We start from the raw sequence: 20,768 nt of genomic DNA on the forward strand, positions 1-20,768 counted from the left end.
TGCAGCTGAAGGCCTTTATTCCCCCATCTGATCCTGGGCCACAGGTGCCCTCAAAGGAAGGATGCTTTCTCTCAAGCCTCAGAATTTTGCCGCCAGCTGTTTTCGTTTTGTGGAAGGCTGTCCCTTTTCCCCTAGCTCATTATAAATCTTAGCTCAAGTCTCACCTTCTCCCTGAACCTTCTTAGATTATTCCAACCCAGATTGCTCTCTGAGCATAACTGTAGTGCTTAGAACATATTATGCTTCTCCAGTTGTATTGTGCATGGTGATTTCTTTCCTAACAAACTTGTGAAGTCAGGGAATTCTGTCAAGGAGCTATATTTGTGCTTTTCTATCTCCCCTATTGCATATAGCAGGTACTAACTAATAGAATCTCCCTCTCAATTTTTCTCTCTGCGTTTCTCCCATATTCCCCTTCTTAATGAAATATCCTTCTATATATACAGATCTTAAGCTTTTAATATAAACATTAACCATAATTACTGTGAAAATATTTTCAGTGGTACGGGACAGAATCTTTTACACAACATAACTTAGGACTTAAAGTTATAATACAAATCCGAATTCCTAACAACGGGTGCACCAACTGTCTAGTTCTCTAATCACTAACCAAGAGGCTTAGCAAGTGAAGAAATTTGTTCCAACTTTATTCTAGATGTTTCTGTGAAAGTGGTTTTTTTGCTGAGATTAACATTCAAATCAGTGGACTTAGAGTAGTAAATCAGATCGCCTCCTATAATATGCATGGGACTCAGCTGATCAGCTGAAGCCCTTAAGAGAACAAAGATTGACCTCCCCCGAGCAAGAAGGAATTCTGCCAGCAGATAGCCTTCAGACTTGAACTGCAAGTTCCTGGGCCTCTAACCTGCTGGTCTGCCCTGCAGTGATAATTACCTGAGCCAGTTCCTTAAAATGAATCCCTCCCTCCCCTCCCCCTCCCTCTCTGTTTCTCTCTGTCTCTCTCTGTCTCTCTGTCTCCCTCTCTCCCTCTCTCCCTCTCTCCCTCTCTCTCCCTCTCTCTTCCTCCCTCTCTCTCTCTCTCTGTCTCTCTCTGTCTCTCTGTCTCTCTCTCTCTCTCATAATGGCTGATAGAATTGTAAATACACAAAAACACACACACTATTGGATCTTTTACTCTGATGAACCCTGACTAATACAGAGCCCAATCTCATCAATGTTAGGAAAATCAAGGCTTGATTGATGACTGGCCTTCAGGGTGAGAGAGCTGACTGAGGAGAGGGAAGGCTCGCTTTTGCTCTGCCCTGGTACATGCTGAGCACATGGAGAAGAGATGAAAACCAAGGGTCATAAACAACTATGAAACAAATTCTATTTTCGTGTGTGTGTGTGTGAGAATGTGGTTTTTCTTAAGCATCCATGTGGAAATGGAACATGCTGAACTTTGAGTCAAGTCCATAGCAACCATAGCTAATGAAAAATTAATCAAGAGTGGTAAACCCAAGACTTAATTGAACGATGGCTGACACCTGTGTACCATTTACCAACCCTCCTCTTCCAGTCAGTCCCCCAAAGTGCTTTCTCCATGGACCAGTCTTTCCAGCTGCCTCATCTTTCTGTCCTTCAGCACAGAATTTCACAAATAACTGACAGGAGCCTGGCCAGTTCGGAACAGAAAGTAGGGGAAGGAACAGGCAATTGAGATTGGGTATGAGAAAAACAGTGAAAAAAAAAAAAAGGAAAGAGAAAAGGACTTGGTAGAGAGGGAGAGAAAAAAGTGGAAGGGGCAATAAGGGGAATCCATTTCTCTGCACAGATATCAGAAACAGAAAGCCTCATAGGAAGCTCTATGCTGAGGAATTCACAAATTTATTTCCCTTCCAGCTCTATACTTCTACAAAATGTCACATTTCCTCTCTTTGTATTTCTCTGTGATCCCACCGCAACAAAAGGTTTTCCTCAGCGACCCAAGGGTTTAGGCTGTAAAGTGCATGTACTCCACATTAAAAGTAAATTCTTTTTTTTTTTAACTTTCTGTGCTTTTTATCTTTTTAACTGAAAGATTTTTAAATTTTATTTAAAAAATATTTTATTTAAGTATAATTGCTTTACAATGTTGTGTTAGTTTCTGCTGTACAACGAAGTGAATCAGCTATATGTATACATATATCCCCTCCCTCTCAGACCTCCCTCCCCCCCACATCTCGGTCGTCACAGAACACTGAGCTGAGCTTCCTGTGCTTTATAGCATGCTCCCATTAGCTATCTGTTGTACACATGGTAGTGTATATATGTCAATCCTAATTACCCAGTTCGTCCCACCCTCCCCTCCCCCCCCACCGTGTCCACATGTCTGTTGTCTATGTCTGCATCTCTATTCGTGCCCTGCAAATATGTTCATCTGTACCATTTTTCTAGATTCCACATATATGCGTTAACATACGATATTTTTCTCTTTCTGGCTTACTTCATTCTGTGACAGACTCTAGGTTCATCCACAATCTCTACAAATGACCCAGTTTCGTTCCTTTTTATGGCTAATATTCCATTGTATATATGTACCACATCTTTTTTTTTTACATCTTTATTGGAGCATAATTGCTTTACAATTGTGTTAGTTTCTGCTTTATAACAAAGTGAATCAGTTATACATATGCATATGTTCCCATATCTTTTCCCTCTTGTGTCTCCCTCCCTCCAACCCTCCCTATCCCACCCCTCCAGGCGGTCACAAAGCACCGAGCTGATCTCCCTGTGCTATGCTGCTGCTTCCCACTAGCTATCTACGTTACGTTTGGTAGTGTGTATATATATGTCCATGCCTTTCTCTCGCTTTGTCACAGCTTACCCTTCCCCCTCCCCATATCCTCAAGTCCATTCTCTAGTAGGTCTGTGTCTTTATTCCTGTCTTACCCTAGGTTCTTCATGACATTTTTTTTCTTAAATTCCATATATATGTGTTAGCATACGGTATTTGTCTTTCTCTTTCTGACTTACTTCACTCTGTATGACAGACTCTATGTCTATCCACCTCATAACAAATAGCTCAATTTCATTTCTTTTTATGGCTGAGTAATACTCCGTTGTTTATATGTGTGCCACATCTTCTTTATCCATTCATCCGATGATGGACACTTAGGTTGTTTCCATCTCCGGGCTATTGTAACTAGAGCTGCAATGAACATTTTGGTACATGACTCTTTTTGAATTATGGTTTTCTCAGGGTATATGCCCAGTAGTGGGATTGCTGGGTCATATGGTAGTTCTATTTGTAGTTTTTTAAGGAACTTCCATACTGTTCTCCATAGTGGCTGTACCAATTCACATTGCCACCAGCAGTGCAAGAGTGTTCCCTTTTCTCCACACCCTCTCCAGCATTTATTGTTTCTAGATTTTTTCATGATGGCCATTCTAACCAGTGTGAGATGATATCTCATTGTAGTTTTGATTTGCATTTCTCTAATGATTAGTGATGTTGAGCATTCTTTCATGTGTTTGTTGGCCATCTGTATGTCTTCTTTGGAGAAATGTCTATTTAGGTCTTCTGCCCATTTTTGGATTGGGTTGTTTGTTTTTTTTTTATTGAGCTGCATGAGCTGCTTATAAATTTTAGAGATTAATTCTTTTTCAGTTGCTTCATTTGCAAATATTTTCTCCCATTCTGAGGGTTGTCTTTTGGTCTTGTTTCTGGTTTCCTTTGCTGTGCAAAAACTTTGAAGTTTCATTAGGTCCCATTTGTCTATTTTTGTTTTTATTTCCATTTCTCTAGGAGGTGGGTCAAAAAGGATCTTGCTGTGATTTATGTCATAGAATGTCCTGCCTATGTTTTCCTCTAAGAGTTTGATAGTTTCTGGCCTTACATTTAGGTCTTTAATCCATTTTGAGCTTATTTTTGTATATGGTGTTAGGGAGTGATCTAATCTCATACTTTTACATGTACCTGTCCAGTTTTCCCAGCACCACTTATTGAAGAAGCTGTCCTTTCTCCACTGTACATTCCTGCCTCCTTTATCAAAGATAAGGTGACCATATGTGCGTGGGTTTATCTCTGGACTTTCTATCCTGTTCCATTGATCTATCTTTCTGTTTTTGTGCCAGTACCATACTGTCTTGATTAGTATAGTCTGAAGTCAGGGAGCCTGATTCCTCCAGCTCAGTTTTTCGTTCTCAAGATTGCTTTGGCTATTCGGGGTCTTTTGTGTTTCCATACAAATAGTGAAATTTTTTGTTATAGTTCTGTGAAAAATGCCAGTGGTAGTTTGATAGGGATTGCATTGAATCTGTAGATTGCTTTGGATAGTAGAGTCATTTTCACAATGTTGATTCTTCCAATCCAAGAACATGGTATATCTCTCCATCTATTTGTATTATCTTTAATTTCTTTCATCAGTGTCTTATAATTTTCTGCATACAGGTCTTTTGTCTCCTTAGGTAGGTTTAATCCTAGATATTTTATTCTTTTTCTTGCATTGGTAAATGGGAGTGTTTTCTTGATTTCACTTTCAGATATTTCATCATTAGTGTATAGGAATGCAAAGAGATTTCTGTGCATTAATTTTGTATCCTGCAACTTTACGAAATTCATTGATTAGCTCTAGTAGTTTTCTGGTAGCATCTTTAGGATTCTCTATGTATAGTATCATGTCATCTGCAAACAGTAACAGCTTTACTTCTTCTTTTCCGATTTGGATTCCTTTTATTTCCTTTTTTTCTCTGATTGCTGTGGCTAAAACTTCCAAAACTATGTTGAATAAGAGTGGTGAGAGTGGGCAACCTTGTCTGGTTCCTGATCTTAGTGGAGATGCTTTCAGTTTTTCACCATTGAGGACGATGTTGGCTGTGGGTTTGTCATATATGGCCTTTATTATGTTGAGGAAAGTTCCGTATATGCCTACTCTCTGCAGGGTTTTTGTCATAAATGGGTGTTGAATTTTGTCGAAAGCTTTCTCTGCATCTATTGAGATAATCGCATGGTTTTTCTCCTTCAATTTGTTAATATAGTGTATCACGTTGATTGATTTGCGTAAATTGAAGAATCCTTGCATTCCTGGAATAAACCCCACTTGATCATGGTGTATGATCCGTTTAATGTGCTGTTGGATTCTGTTTGCTAGTATTTTGTTGAGGATTTTTGCATCTATGTTCATCAGTGATATTAGCATGTAGTTTTCTTTCTTTGTAACATCCTTGTCTCGTTTTGGTTTCAAGGTGATGGTGGCTTCGTAGAATGGGTTTGGGAGTGTTCCTCCCTCTGCTATATTTTGGAAGAGTTTGGGAAGGAAAGCTGTTAGCTCTTCTCTAAATGTTTGAAAGAATTCGCCTGTGAAGCCATCTGGCCTTGGGCTTTTGTTTGTTGGAAGATTTTGAATCACAGTTTCAATTTCAGTGCTTGTGATTGGTCTGTTCTTATTTTCTATTTCTTCCTGATTCAGTCTTGGCAGGTTGTGCATTTCTAAGAATTTGTCTATTTCTTCCAGATTGTCCATTTTATTGGCATAGAGTTGCTTGTAGTAATTTGTCGTGATCTTCTGTATTTCTGCAGTGTCAGTTGTTACTTCTCCTTTTTCATTTCTAATTCTATTGATTTGAGTCTTCTCCCTTGTTTTCTTGATGAGTCTGGCTAATGGTTTATCAATTTTGTTTATCTTCTCAAACAATCAGCTTTTAGTTTTATTGATCTTTGCTATTATTTCCTTTGTTTCTTTTTCATTTATTTTTAATCTGATTTTTATTATTTCTTTCCTTCTGCTAACTTTGGGTTTTTTTGGTTCTTCTTTCTCTAATTGCTTTAGGCGCAGGGTTAGGTTGTTTATTTGAGATGTTTCCGGTTTCTTAAGGTAGGATTGTATTGCTATAAACTGCCCTCTTAGAACTGCTTTTGCTGCATCCCATAGATTTTGGATCATCATGTCTCCATTGTCATTTGTTTCTAGGTATTTTTTAATTTCTTCTTTGATTTCTTCAGTGACCACTTCGTTATTAAGTAGTATATCGTTTAGCCTCCATGTGTTTGTATTTTTACAGATCTTTTTCTGTAATTGATATCTAGTCTCATAGCGTTGTTGTCGGAAAAGATACTTGATACAATTTCAATTTTCTTAAATTTACCAAGGCTTGATTTGTGACCCAAGATATGATCTATCCTGCAGAATGTTCCATGAGCACTAGAGAAAAATGTGTATTCTGTTGTTTTTGGATGGAATGTCCTATTAATATCAATTAAGTCCATCTTGTTTAATGTATCATTTAAAACTTGTGTTTCCTTATTTATTTTCATTTTGGATGATCTGTCCGTTGGTGAAAGTGGGGTGTTAAAGTCCCCTACTATGAATGTGTTACTGTCAATTTCCCCTTTTATGGCTGTTAGTATTTGCCTTATGTATTGAGGTGCTCCAATGTTGGGTGCATAAATATTTACAATTGTTATATCTTCTTCTTGGATCAATCCCTTGATCATTATGTAGTGTCCTTCTTTGTCTCTTCTAATAGTCTTTATTTTAAAGTCTATTTTGTCTGATATGAGAATTGCTAGTCCGGCTTTCTTTTGGTTTCCATTTGCATGAAATAACTTTTTCCATCCCATTACTTTCAGTCTGTATGTGTCTCTAGGTCTGAAGTGGGTCTCTTGTAGACAGCATATATATGGGTCTTGTTTTTGTATCCATTCAGCCAATCTGTGTGTTTTGGTGGGAGCATTCAGTCCATTTACATTTAAGGTAATTATCGATATGTATGTTCCTATTCCCATTTTCTTAATTGTTTTTGGTTCGTTATTGTAGGTCCTTTACTTCTCTTGTGTTTCTTGCCTAGAGAAGTTCCTTTAGTAGTTGTTGTAGAGCTGGTTTGGTGGTGCTGAACTCTCTCAGCTTTTGCTTGTCTGTAAAGGTTTTAATTTCTCCATCAAATCTGAATGAGATCCTTGCTGGGTAGAGTAATCTTGGCTGCAGGTTTTTCTCCTTCATCACTTTAAATATGTCCTGCCAGTCCCTTCTGGCTTGCTGAGTTTCTGCTGAAAGATCAGCTGTTAACCTTATGGGGATTCTCTTGTGTGTTTTGTTGTTTTTCCCTTGCTGCTTTTAATATGTTTTCTTTGTATTTAATTTTTGACAGTTTGATTAATATGTGTCTTGGCGTATTTCTCCTTGGATTTATCCTGTATGGGACTCTCTGTGCTTCCTGGACTTCATCAACTATTTCCTTTCCCATATTAGGGAAGTTTTCAACTATAATCTCTTCAAATATTTTCTCAGTTCCTTTCTTTTTCTCTGCTTCTTCTGGAAACCCTATAATTCGAATGTTGGTGCATTTGATGTTGTCCCAGAGGTCTCTGAGACTGTCCTCAGTTCTTTTCATTCTTTATTCTGCTCTGCAGTAGTTATTTCCACTATTTTATCTTCCAGGTCACTTATCCGTTCTTCTGCCTCAGTTATTCTGCTATTGATCACATCTAGAGTATTTTTAATTTCATTTATTGTGTTGTTCATCGTTGTTTGTTTCATCTTTAGTTCTCTAGGTCCTTGTTAAATGTTTCTTGCATTTTGTCTATTCTATTTCCAAGATTTTGGATCATCTTTACTGTCATTATTCTGAATTCTTTTTCAGGTAGACTGCCCATTTCCTCTTCATTTGTTAGGTCTGGTTGGGTTTTATCTTGCTCCTTCATCTGCTGTGTGTTTATCTGTCTTCTCATTTTGCTTATCTTACCGTGTTTGGGGTCTCCTTTTTGCAGGCTGCAGGTTCATTGTTCCCATTGTTTTTGGTGTCTGTCCCCAGTGGCTAAGGTTTGTTCAGTGGGTTGTGTAGGCTTCCTTGTGGAGGGGACTAGTGCCTGTGTTCTGGTAGATGAGGCTGGATCTTGTCTTTCTGGTGGGCAGGTCCACGTCTGGTGGTGTGTTTTGGGGTGTCTGTGGACTTATTATGATTTTAGACAGCCTGTTTGCTAATGGATGGGGTTGTGTTCCTGTCTTGCTAGTTGTTTGGCATAGGATGTTCAGCATTGTAGCTTGCTGGTCGTTGAGTGAAGCTGGGTGCTGGTGTTGAGATGGAGATCTCTGGGAGATTTTCGCCGTTTGATATTATGTGGAGCTGGGAGGTCTCTTGTGGACCAGTGTCCTGAAGTTGGCTCTCCCACCTCAGAGGCACAGCACTGACTCCTGGCTGCAGCATCAAGAGCCTTTCATCCACACAGAAAAAAAGGAAAAGGGGAAAAAATCATAAATCTTGCTCTCAAAGTGCACCTCCTTAATTTGGGATGATTCGTTGTCTGTTCATGTATTCCACAGATGCAGGGTACATGAAACTGATTGTGGAGCTTTAATCTGCTTCTGAGGCTGCTGGGAGAGATTTCCCTTTGTCTTCTTTGTTCTCACAGCTCTCAGGTGCTCAGCTTTGGGGGGGGGGGGTGGGGAGGGAGGGGCACGGAGTGCAGGGCGAGTCTGCGGCGGCAGAGGCCAGCGTGACGTTGCACCAGCCTGAGGCGCGCAGTGCGTTCTCCCGGGGGAGTTTTCCCTGGATCCCGGGACCCTGGCAGTGGCGGGCTGCACAGGCTCCCCGGAAGGGGGGCATGGATAGTGACCTGTGCTTGCACACAGGCCCCTTGGTGGAGGCAGCAGCAGCCTTAGCGTCTCATGCCTGTCTCTGGGGTCCGCGCTTTTAGCCGCGGCTCGCGCCCGTCTCTGGAGCTCCTTTTAAGAAGCGTTCTTAATCCCCTCTCCTCGCGCACCAGGAAACAAAGAGGGAAGAAAAAGTCTCTTGCCTCTTTGGCAGGTCCAGACTTTTCCCCGGACTCCCTCCCGGCCAGCCGTGGCACACTAACCCCCTGCAGGCTGTGTTCACGCCGCCAACCCCAGTCCTCTCCTTGCACTCCGACTGAAGCCTGAGCCTCAACTCCCAGCCCCGCCAGCCCCGGCGGGGGAGCAGAGAAGCCTCTCGGGCTGGTGAGTGCCAGTTGGCACCGATCCTCTGTACCACATCTTCTTTATACATTCATCTGTCGTTGGACATTCAGGTTGTTTTCATGACCTGGCTATTGTAAATAGTGCTGCAGTGAACATTGGGGTACATGTGTCCTTTTGAATTATGGTTTTCTCAGGGTATATGCCCAGTAGTGGGATTGCTGGGTCGTATGGTAGTTCTATTTTTAGTTTTTAAGGAACCTCCACAGTGGCTGTATCAATCTACATTCCCACCAACAGTGCAGGAGGGTTCGCTTTTCTCCACACCCTCTCCAGCATTTATTGTTTGTAGACTTTTTGATGATGGCCATTCTGACTGGTGTGAGGTGATACCTCAGTGTAGTTTTGATTTGTATTTCTCTAATAATTAGTGATGTTGAGCATCCTTTCGTATGCCCCTTGGCCACCTGTATGTCCTCCTTGGAGAGATGTCTATTTAAATCTTCTGCCCAGTTTTTGATTGGGTTGTTTTTTTGATATTGAGCTCAATGAGCTATTTGTATATTTTGGAGATTAATCCTTTGTTGCTTCCTTTGCAAATATTTTCTCCCATTCTGAGGGTCTTGTTTATGGTTTCCTTCACTGTGCAAAAGCTTTTAAGTTTAATTAGGTCCTATTTGTTTAATTTTGTTTTTATTTTCATTACTCTAGGAGGTGAGTCAAAAAAGATCCTGCTGTGGTTTATGTCAAAGAGTGTTTTTACTATGTTTTCCTCTAAGAGTTTTATAGTGTCCAGTCTTAACATTTACACCTTTAATCCACTTTGAGTTTATTTTTGTGTATGGTGTTAGGGAGTGTTCTAATTTCATTCTTTTAAATGTAGCTGTCCAGTTTTCCTAGCACCACTTATTGAAGAGGCTGTCTTTTCTCCATTGTATGTTCTTGCCTCCTTTGTCATAAATTAGGTGACTACATGTGCGTGGGTTTATCTCTGGGCTTTCTATTACTGTACCATTGATCTATTTTTCTGTTTTTGTGCTGGTACCATACTGTCTTGATTACTATAGCTTTGTAGTATAGTTTGGAGTCGGGGATCCTGATTCCTCCAGCTCCGTTTTTGTTTCTCAAGATTGCTTTGGCTCTTTGGGATCTTTCGTGTTTCCATACAAACTGTAAAATTGTTTTTTCTAATTCTGTGATGAATGCCATAAGTAATTTGATAGGGATTGCATTGAATCTGTAGATTGCTTTGGGTAGTATAGTCATCTTCACAATACTGATTCTTCCAATCCAAGAACATGGTGTATTTCTCCATGTGTTTATGTCATCTTTGATTTCTTTCATGGGTGTTTTATTGTTTTCTGAGTACAGGTCTTTTGCCTCCTTAGGTAGGTTTATTCCTAGGTATTTTATTCTTTTTGTTGCGATGGTGAATAGAATTGTTTCCTTAATTTCTCTTTCTGATCTATCGTTGTTAGTGTATAGGAATACAAGAGATTTCTGTGCATTAATTTTGTATCCTGCAACTTTACCAAATTCATTGATTAGCTCTAGTAGTTTTCTGGTGGCATCTTTAAGATTTTCTATGTATAGTATCATGTCATCTGCAAACAGTGACAGTTTTACTTCTTCTTTTCCAGTTTGTATTCATTTTATTTCTTTTTCTTCTGATTGCTGTGACTAGGACTTCCAAAACTACGTCGAATAACAGTGGCGAGAGTGGACATCCTTATATTGTTCGTGATCTTAGTGGAAATGCTTTCAGTTTTTCACCATTGAGAATGATATTAGCTGTTGGTTTGTCATATATGGCCTTTATTATGTTGAGGTAGGTTCCCTCTGCCCATTTTCTGGGTAGTTTTTATCATAAATGGGTGTTGAATTTTGTCAGAAGCTTTTCCTGCATCTATTGAGATGATCATATCGTTTTTATTCCTTAATTTGTTAATATTGTATATCACATTGATTTGTGTATATTGAAGAATCCTTGCATTCCTAGGACAAATCCCACTTGATCATGGTATATGTTCCTTTTGATGCGTTTTTGGATTCTGTTGGCTAGTATTTTGTTGAGGATTTTTGCATCTATGTTCATCAGTGATATTGGTCTGTAATTTTCTTTTTTTGTGATATCTTTGTCTGGTTTTGGTATCAGGGTGATGGTGGCCTCGTAGAACAAATTTCGGAGTGTTCCTCCCTCTGCTATATTTTGGAATAGTTTGAGAAGGATAGGTGTTAGCTCCTCTCTAAATGTTTGATAGAATTCGCCTGTGAAGCCATCTGCAGAATTCACAGATTCATTTCCCTTCCAGTTCTAAAATTCTATACTTCTATAAAATGTCACATTTCTCCTCTTTGTATTTCAGTGTGATCCCACTGCAACAAAAGGTTTTCTTCAGCTACCCAAGGGTTTAGGCTGTAAAGTGCATGCACTCCACACTAAAAGTAAATTCTTGCATTAGTTATCCAAACTGTTTGAAATGAGGAACCAAATTTTCATCTCATATCTCCCTCTTTATCAGCAAATAGTAATTTAAAGCCAATTACCAGGGCTGTGATTCCCCAGTGACAGACTGTGGGCTATTAAAATTAATCCTGACAGAAGATCCTTGCTGCTTTCTCCAAGCACATTCAGGCCATTGGTTTATGAACAGGATGAACAGACGGCCCATCCCAGAGGGCTTGAGGGAGGAAGTACGTTAAAATGGCTGCCTGCATCTTTGTTTGCTCAGCTGCTTGGAAAAACTAAGACTGAGGGAAATGGGATTAATCAAGGGGGCAGTTGCCCATGGAAAAAAAATAGGAAGACTCTGGTGAGAAAATTCCAGCCAAATAAGGTTCAAGTCAAAGGGAAAGAATTCTTATCTCTTCAGACTTTCACACGGTTGAGTGTTGTTTGGTGACAAATTTCCCATTTCAGGCCACCACAGTGTTTTATGATATTTTTGTTAGCATGTGAAGAGAGAATTCAGGAAAAAAAATTAAATGTTTGATTCTCTAAAGTTCAGGTGATTTACTTTGTAATTAGCAACATTAATGAAGATTAATGGTTAGATATGTGACTAATGGTGATTGAATAACACCTTTCTATGATTTTTCATATGAATAAACTCACAAATCAGAAAAAAAAAGTCCTTGAAAGCTCACATGTACTGCTGTGTGGTACAGAATATACAGACCCTGTAGCTGAGGCTCCTCCTCCTCCCTCTCCCATTAGGAGACAATCTTTTTTTTTTTCTTTTTTTACATTTTATTGAAGGATAGTTGATCTACAATGTTGTGTTAATTTCTGCTGTACAGCAAAGTGATTCAGTTATATATACTTTTCCATATTCTTTTCCATTATGGTTTATCATATTGGATATTGAATATAGTTCCCTGTACTATAGGGTAGAACCTTGTTGTTTATCCATCCTATATAAACTAGTTTGCATCTGCTAATCCCAAACTCCCAATCCTTCCCTCTCCCAAACCCCTCCCCCTTGGCAACCACAAGTCTATTCTCTATGTCTGAGTCTGTTTCAGGAGACAGAATCTTGAATAAGATGTAAAATACCTTCCCCTCTCCTGACTTATTTCACTTCCCTTTGATGCATTGGCTAAAATTCCACCAATAAGAAAATTACTAGGTTAAAAAGGATCTTCCTTTGAGACAGTAGATATTTCTAGAAGGGTTGTGGCCTATCAGTCATTTACAGTTGAGTATGAATTTGTTCCAAATGGCTTTCTCACAAAAGGCTAGCAGAGGTGATGACTTGCACTAAAAGAGTGGGCTTTTGTTAGGAGGGAAAGCGAGAAAATGGAGAGAATTTTGAGCAATTGGAGAGGAAGAGTAGACCAGAGAAAGTGTTATAACAGAGAGTTCAGGTGCCAGGAAGACCACAGAAGGCCTCCTTTTCACAATTTGGAGAATATGTAGGCCAGGCAAAAAGGGAGGATGTCAAAACCAAACTTTGCTTAGAATTGGTTCAGAGTCCCTGCTGGAGGGCAGACCCTCCTATACGTAAGTGGACCTTGTCTAAGATTCTTCATAAAATATCCTGTACATTGTTTAAGGGAGGTAATTTGCAAAGTCACTAAAGGGTGAAATTTAATAATTTCCTTTCAAGTTTCATGGGAGAGGGATTTGAGAGTTGTGCTGTTAGTGGAGGGAAAGTAGAACCAGGTCTCTACCACAATGCTGGCACACTGTATGTCTCACTCTTTGGAATCTGATGTACATCAGAGGCCATAAAATAAAGAAACTGGTGATCGGCAGCAAAATGGACTTAGAGAAAACTGACCACCCTTCTCCTCTCATGAGACCTGGCCGGAATCAAGTATCTGGTCACCTTTAATTTTCTGGCTTGCATGAAAAAGAACACAGCTAGCTCTGATAAGCTTCAGCTAGGGGGAATAGGAGAAAAGGAGCAAGGGATGCCCATATAATATAGAGTTGGGAGAATGACCAAGGAAAAAAATGTCATCCTTGATTTTCTTCTCCAAAATTTGGAGGAGAGAATAGTCAAGCATAGTATATAGAGAGTAAAGGTGATCCAGACCAGAGAAGTGAAGGGGTGGTGGTGAAATTTGTCAATCTCCAGCCATGATTTTGGGAGGAGAGGGTTTGTGTACCGCTAACTTTGTGGCCAGTTAATTTCCCCAGGCCTCAGTTTTCTCCCATTTAAAATGAGGGTATTGAACCAGACAAACTCTAAGGTGTATTTCAGTGCTTAAGTTATAGTATTCGAGGATGACTGATGTTATTCTTTGACAACATCTGCATCTATTTAAGTTCATAAATGTTGAAGAAATATTTGGTATGCAGTAAACCAGGAAGCAGGTAGCTCCCTTTAAATAAATAGTCATCCAACATTGATGAAGTTTAGGGTATTATCAACCTTTGCTGGACTCCTGTGGTTGCCCATATCTTGTGGGACTGGATCATGTTTTCCATCACCTAGAATTCTTGGACTTAATTTAATTTTTATATCTAATGGATGACAGCTCTGAGTAATTTAAGATTGTTTATAAGGTTAAAAAAACCTGAAGTTGTCAAAATAGCAGAAGACAGACAAAGGGTAATGAATGATGTGGGAGGAACATCACTTCAAGCTAACTGGAGAAAAAGGTGGTTTGAAGGAATAAGTATTTTCTTTATAATGCACAGAAAGAAAAACATTAGATAATGTAAATAAAGGGTTGCAGATTCCGGGTCTTTGGCCACATCCAATCTACAGATGAATTTGCTCAGCAGCACAGAGTTTTTCAAAATAATGAATTTGAGTGACTTTAAGATGGACATGTACTTATAATCCTGGTGAGCACCCTTCTTGCCTCTTCCTGCCACCAGCCACTCACCCCCATTATCCTACCACAGACCCTTGCCACCTTTTTTTTTGACCCTTGCCACCTTGATGCAAACTTCCTGGGCACCAGGACATTTGGGTGTGTGATGCAAGTATAAATGAAAAATGTGGGCCAACTCTTTTTTTTTTTTGAGAGGCTGCAATTACAGTCAGTCATCCATATATGTGGGTTCCACATCCACGGATTCAACAAACCTTGGAACCAAAATATTCAGAAAAAGAAAAAACAATTCTGGAAAGTTCCGAAAAGCAAAACTTGAATTTGCCTGTGAGTGGGAAACTATTTACAAAGCATTTACATTGTATTAGGTATGTAAATAATCTAGAGATGATTTAAATTATACGAGAAAATGTGCATAAGTTTATGCAAATACTACACCATTTTATATAACAGGCTTGAGCATCTGTGGATTTTGGTATTTGTGGGAATATGGGGCCTGGAACCAATTCCCCCACCTTCTCTTGATACTGAAGGATGACTGTGATACCATGGAAACTTCTCAATCACTTCCTAGATCACTTGTTATAGGAAGGTGTTCTTTACCTCTAAATCTGTTTTCCTAAGGCCTTCTGTGTTTTAAGAATCTCTACAGGGAATTCCTTGGCAGTCCAATGGTTAGGACTCCACGCTTCCATTGCAGGGGGCACGGGTTCGATCCCTGATCAGGGAACTAAGATCCTGCATGTTGTGCAGTGCGGCCCCCCCCGCCCCCCCCCAAAAAGGAATCCCTACAAATGGTTGTCAGGTGATTCATAGAGTTAATGTCCCCACAGATTGTAAACTTCATTGATATTGCAAGTTTGGTTTTGGGGGGCGCGGTTTGTTTTTGCTAGAATCAAGTGTAAAAAGTGGATATTAATTCAAAAGAACTGAACCTTTTCTGGGAAAAACCAGTTAGCATGATTTGTAGTCAGACTAATAAATGCTCTAGTCAAAGGATATAATCTTGTTATTTTGAACAATTGCTAAGAAATTGTTTGCAAGCATCTCTAATAATATATAGAATTTGTTTACAAAGCTTGATTGAACATTTTTATCTATAGCAAAAGCCATTTTAAAAGGTCAAAGAAAATTATGAATCTTTATGATTACTGTAGAAACATTAGCATCTTTACAACTACATTTTCTGTTTTAAATTCCGTATTGGGATTTTGTGATAAAAAAGGTCAACTTGAGACAGCCCTTATTTCCTTCCCCCAGCCCTCCAAAAATGTTTAAATAAATTTGTGGGTACCATAAAGATATTTTATTTTAGGGTTGGGCCACAAAGTGACCAGTTAAGATTTTTCAGGCTGAACATGCATTGTTTAGGAGGTGGCAAGTTAGAGGGGAAAAGGGAGAATTAAAATATTTGCAAGATGTCATTAATCTCCAGCAAGAGCCAAGAGTTGTTTTTTTCCCCCTTCATTTCAGAACTAATCCAGCTTTCTGTTATTTGGCTCAGAAAAGTCTTAAATCTGTAACAAGAGAGTAACTTCCTGTTCTCAAGAGAATGGCTGCCAAAGAAAACATTTACAAGAAAAGTCCCAGGGCCAAAAAATTGCCTACTAATTATTTCTCAGCCCCCCACACCCCTAATTCAGGAAGGTGAATGCTGTAAATGCTGTATGTTAAAACTCAAAAGTATGTGTTGAAAAATTAAGAGAAAACCCCTAAGAACTGTTTGCCATTTATTTATATTTTATTGCATTCAAATTACATCAGTTTTATGGCCTTTGGGCACAAATTAATGTTTCTTATAATATTTTGTTCAGAATTCCACAAAGACTATACTATACCTTCATCTGAATACATTATGGAAGTTTTTACCTGGTACCTTCCCAACTGAAGAAGAGAGAAGCAGCCCCAGCATTCAGGAACTCACCTAGTCCCACCAGCTGCAAGCTGGCCTTATACTCAGCAGTGGGTCTTGGTTTTCTCCTTGGGGATCTATCTATTCAGTGCAGTGTCAGTCAGAATTCCAGCAGCCCATAGGTAGAAACTGACAGACTGTAAAATTCATATGGAAATTCAAAGGTCCTAGAATAGCCAAAACAACTTTGAAAAAGAACAGAGTTGAAAAGCCTATACTACCTGACTTCAAGGGCTTAAGATAAAGCTACGGTAATCAAGAGAGTGTGGGACTGGTGTTAAGATAGACAACTAGATCAGTATAACAGAGTGTATAGAAATAGACCTATGCATGTATGGGCAGTTGATTTCCAACAATGGTACAAGGGCAATTCAGTGGAAAATGGGTAGTCTTTTCAACAAATGGTGCTAAAACAATTAATTGGACATCCATATGCAAAAACCTCTTTGATTTATACTTCATACCATGTATTAGTAATCTAATCCTGCCTAACAAATTACCTCCAAACTTTGCAGCCGTCTCCCTGTGGTCTCTTTGCCTCTGGTCTCTCTTTCCAGAAACATATCTCCAGTCTTTCTTTGGGGCTTGTCCTCCTCTGACAAAGTCAAGTGAGTTATTCTCAAATTTCCATATAAGGAAAAGGAGTCTATGGTTTATTTAATCTTATGTTTATCCAGACACAATTTTTTTTTTTTTTGCCCTACTTTCCTTCTGCACAATCCTACTCACAAGTAAGCATTATTCATTGTCTCTAATGTGTGTCCAATAAGAGGAAATCCTTGGGTTTAAAAATATTCATGTGCAACACCTCCTTCACAGTAGTGACTAGTACCAATAGCAGGGGTCAGTTGTTGGTATCGATTGTAGGCATGTCTCTGGCGCAGTGCTGGAAACTTTTCCCATGCTGCTTCGCATGATCATCACAGTAGGCCTCTGCGGGGCAGGGGGTGGGGGCGGATGGAATTCCATTTCCTTCCTAGGCAGAGCTGCTCATGGGAGCCCTGCACCTGAGAGCAGAGGTGACCCGCCCAAGGGAGTATTGCAATTTAGTGGCAATACCGACGCCAGGCTTCCCACCCCTGTTCTGGAATCAGACGGGCCTGGGTGGTTTCAGGCAATTTTCATCTCTCTTTGAGTTTCCATTTCCTTAACCACAAAATGGTGGTAGTGACATTTTCTACACAGAACTGCTATGAAGATTGACTGCTTGCATGCTGTGCCTAGGTCCGTAACTCTTGGTCTCCTTTACTTCCCCCAGCGAAGCCTCCTTCTGGATACTTTTCATTTGTAGATTTCTCCATGCTTATTGAGGTGTGGAATGAGTCCCCTCCTTTATAGGAAACTGCCCCTAAGGAGCTTACATGGATGAAGAGAAAGGAAATGGACACGATGGTCAGTCTTTTGATGTGAGAGTAGAAAAGAGGGCAGCAGGAAAAAAGTACCCCTGGGATTCAGAGACATCAAAGACTAGGAGGAGACAGACTCACTGGGAATAATTTTCGATGAGGATGAGGGTATTGAGGGTACACATCTGTGTGTCCCCAGCACCTGGCATGCAGTGCTTGAACTGAACTGGCCTCTGAGTCTGGATGTCAGGGAGATCACTATGGTCTGATGTGGCCTGAAGTAGGACAGGAAGGAATCCTGCCCTTCCTGTCACACCCCTCACCCCACCCTCTGTCTTGGGGACCACCCTAGAACTCCTGGAGCAGGCCAATGGCATTTGGTGGGGAGAAAGAGGGTGCCCAGAGTAGACAGACACGTGGACCAGCTCAGGTCCAGTCTTGGTTGGTGCACCCTCTGTCGGGGAGACCGTGTCACATCACCAAACTCCAGAGACTTCCCAAATGTTCCTCTCTTCCCAGCTAGCCCTGAAAGGAACCCTCTGGGGCATGTGCCACCCAGACTCAAACCCCATGTCAGGCACGTGGCCTGAATTTTTTGTCCCAATGGCTGACTCTTGCTTCTGACTGGGACACCAGCTTCTTCTAAGTAAGCCCAGTCCTATTTCCATTCGGCTGCCCGGTACTCTCTGGGCCCTGAGGACACTTAAAGGCCTGCATCTCACACCTGCACGGTCCCGAGCTCAGGTATCCAAAGGCAATATCCTGAAGGAACTTTATTCACTGCCTGTTTGGGGGGGCGTGCCTGCGTAAAGCAGGCAATTTTATATACACCTTCATTTCTCACTCCCAGTGTTGGCAACGGAGTCAGGAAAGAACATCCTCATACTGTTGGTGAGAGCTTTCAGTGGACTCCAATTTCCAGAGGCCAAGTTGGAACCACGTACATGAAAAGACTTAAATGTGCCTAACTTGTGACCCAGCGATTCCTCTTCTAGGAATTTATCCTAGGCAAGTGTACAAAGACATGTGTACAAGACGGTTCAGCAGAGGATTGCTTTAAAAAGAGTAAAGACAGCCTCCAAAATTCCAACATCAGGGGATAGGTCAAGTAAACCATAGTACCTCAATAAACTGGAATCCAGCTAGCTGTAAGAAATAGTGGTGTAGCTCTATACATCTGTATCTATATAGAATGATATGTAAGTGATTATATATGTGGTTACAAAAGTATGTAGTGACAATAGGTAGCACTTACTAAGTGCTTACTATGTGCCAAGCACTATTCTAAGAACTCCACAGATATTAGCTCATTTAATCTGCACACAGTGACAGTTGGGAAAGAACTGTCACTGATCCCATTTTACAGGGACTCAAAGAGGTTCTGTGCTCAAGCCACACACTAGTGACTAAGCTGAAACAGTCTCCAGAGCCCATGTTCCTGAATACCACGATTCTGCTTCTCAGTATAGGGTCCTATGTGTGCTAAAACAAAATGAATGGGGGAGGGGGGTGTGTTTAAGAAAGTCTGGAAGGATTGGAATGAGAATATTAATTGAGGCATTATCATAGGAATACATTTTTTTAAAAAAAACTTAACACACTGCTGTTTTTCATTTCAGTTAGATAAATTTGCTGTGTAATATTAGAGATCATTCCCCTAGTTCTACACGATACCCGTGCTTATGAGGAGGTTGAAGAACAAACGGCACTCTTTCAGATGGTGGGTTGAGTGTCACTAATTTTGACAAAGGGTTGAGAAGGATCAGCTCTGTTTTTTTTCAGTTTCAAGTCTGTACCACTGAGGAAGTCTCTTCAGTGGTCTTTTTAAATAGTTCAAATAATCTTTAAAATTCTCCACATGTTGAAGGTATATATAAAAGTATAAAGGGCCCAGGGACACCTTTAATGCTATGGAATGATCCCTGGCATCCTTTGAATTTAAAATCACTAATTTTTTTCCTTTTTTTGACTGTTTTAAGAAAAGAAAAAACGGGACGGGGGCGGTGATGTGGAGTGCTTGCAGAACAGTCTTTGTTGTATTAAAACCGACATTCTTTATGCCATGTTTCATTTAGAAGCTGTTTCCACACCAGCTTCTCCAGGGGCCCAGGGGTTGCCATACCTTCTGCCACTCTGAGTCCTGCTTCCCTACCTCCTGGTCCCAAGGCCTGCCTTTTCCTGAAATGCTCCTCCTTGGGGCTGCGCTAGGAAACGGTTTCTCATGCTAGAGCAGCTCAAAGGGTGAAGGTAGCCAGGAGTCCACAGTGCTTTAAAACACACCTCAGAATGGCAGCACCCTCCTCTGCGTCCATCCCCAGGCCAGGCCTCTGCGTGACCTACCTCAGTTGGCACTCACATTGGCCTATCAGGCGTGATTTTCCTTTTTTGAGTTGAAGTGTAGTTGATTTACAGTGTTGTGTTAATTACTGCTGTACAGCAAAGTGATTCAGTTATAGATAATATATATTCTTTTCCATTATGGTTTATCGTAGGATATTGAATATAGTTCTCTGTGCTATACAGTAGGACCTTGTTGTTTGTGCATTCTATGTATAAAAGCTTACATCTGCTAACCCCAACCTGCCACTCCATCCCTCCCCCAACGCCCTCCCCCTTGGCAACCACCAGTCTCTTCTCTATGTCCGAGATTCTGTTTCATAGGTTCATTTGTGTCATGTTTTAGATTCCACATGTAAGTGATATCATATGGTATTTGTCTTTCTCTTTCTAACTTACTTCACTCAGTATGATAATCTCCAGTTGCATCCGTGTTGCTGCAAATGGCATTATTTCATTCTTTTTTATGACTGAGTAGTAGTAATCCATTGTATATATGTACCGTATCTTCTTTATCCATCTATTGATAGACACCTAGGTCGTTTCCATGTTTTGGCTATTGTGAATAGTGCTGCTATGAACATAGAGGTGCATGTTTCTTTTTGAATTATAGTTTTGTCCAGATATATGGCCAGGAATAGGATTGCTGGATCATATGGTAACTCTGTTTTTAGTTTTCTGAGGAATCTCCACACCATTTTCCATAGTGGCTGCAGCAACTTTCATTCCCACCAACAATGTAGGAGGGTTCCCTTTCTCCACACCCTCTCCAGCATTTGTTACTTGTAGAATTTTTAACGATGGCTATTCTGACTGGTGTGAGTTGGTACCTCATTGTAGTTTTGATTTGCATTTCTCTAATAATTGGTGATGTTGAGCATCTTTTCAAGTGCCTATTGGTTATCTGTGTTTCTTCTTTGGAGAAATGTCTATTTAGGTCTTCTGCCCATTTTTGGATTGGGTTGTTTGTTTTTTTGTTATTGAGTTGTATGAGCTGTTTGTGTATTTTGGAAATTAAGCCCTTAATGGTCA

At 40.2% G+C, this 20,768-nt stretch overlaps 1 long non-coding RNA gene across 4 annotated transcripts in view; it reads left to right on the top strand.

Moving 5' to 3' along the window:
• The window catches only part of LOC307182121, a 75,427-nt gene that overhangs the window by 1,339 nt on the left and 53,320 nt on the right, over positions 1-20,768 (top strand). The window lies entirely within an intron of this gene.

Source organism: Stenella coeruleoalba (assembly GCF_951394435.1).
Source record: "Stenella coeruleoalba genome assembly, chromosome: 2".
In the NCBI taxonomy this organism is placed as follows: Eukaryota; Metazoa; Chordata; class Mammalia; order Artiodactyla; family Delphinidae; genus Stenella; species Stenella coeruleoalba.